The sequence below is a fragment of the Antrostomus carolinensis genome, unplaced genomic scaffold, assembly GCF_000700745.2.
Source record: "Antrostomus carolinensis isolate BGI_N321 unplaced genomic scaffold, ASM70074v2 scaffold13898, whole genome shotgun sequence".
In the NCBI taxonomy this organism is placed as follows: domain Eukaryota; kingdom Metazoa; phylum Chordata; class Aves; order Caprimulgiformes; family Caprimulgidae; genus Antrostomus; species Antrostomus carolinensis.
In genome coordinates, this window is record NW_010333772.1 from 1,223 (window position 1) to 1,829 (window position 607).

A 607-nucleotide genomic window follows, 5' to 3' on the forward strand; every position below is an offset into this window, starting at 1 on the left:
AAGCCTGCCCCCCCCCCCCCGGCCACAAGCCCTTTTTTTTTTTCCAGACAACGCCAGAGGGTTTATGTGGCAACAGGGACTCGCAAACTCCAGCCTCTGACAGAGCCACATCCCCCCTCTCTTTCTGAGCAATATCCTGGCATCTGAAATTGCGCGTAGCAAAACATTTAATTAGCTGCCCTGCTGTTGCCCTTCTGCAACCTGCCCTGCCCCTGCCCCCTGCCTGCCCTTCTGCCTCCTGCCCTCTCTCCCCTTTTTAGCTCGCTCTGGTTCCTTCCCTATCCCACCTACTTGCAGTACAAGCCCATAGAGCTGCAAGAAACTCCAAACCTCAGCAAGAAAGCTGCCCCAACCGCCTTGTGTGCCTCATACCTGGAGAGCCTTGCCTGGCTCAGATGCTCCATGCATCCTTTGCTCCCAAGCCAGTGTCCTGGGCCATCCTTCCCATTCATATTTCACCTGGATTTGAATCCAGGCAGGAGCTGGCAGAAACCAGGGTGCCCTCTCACCTCTGCAGCAGGGAGTCTCTCCTTGGCCTCCCAAGACATGGGGTTGCTCTTCTGGAAGGGCCGTTTCTCCTCTAACCCATCTCTTACCACAGCAGGAA

General features: G+C 56.0%; 1 protein-coding gene across 1 annotated transcript in view; it reads left to right on the forward strand.

The window, feature by feature from the left end:
* Positions 1–607, forward strand: part of LOC104529630 (TGF-beta receptor type-2) — a gene marked incomplete at its 5' end in the record, with an annotated part of 6,722 nt that overhangs the window by 1,217 nt on the left and 4,898 nt on the right. The gene's annotated exons all lie outside the window — the stretch shown is intronic.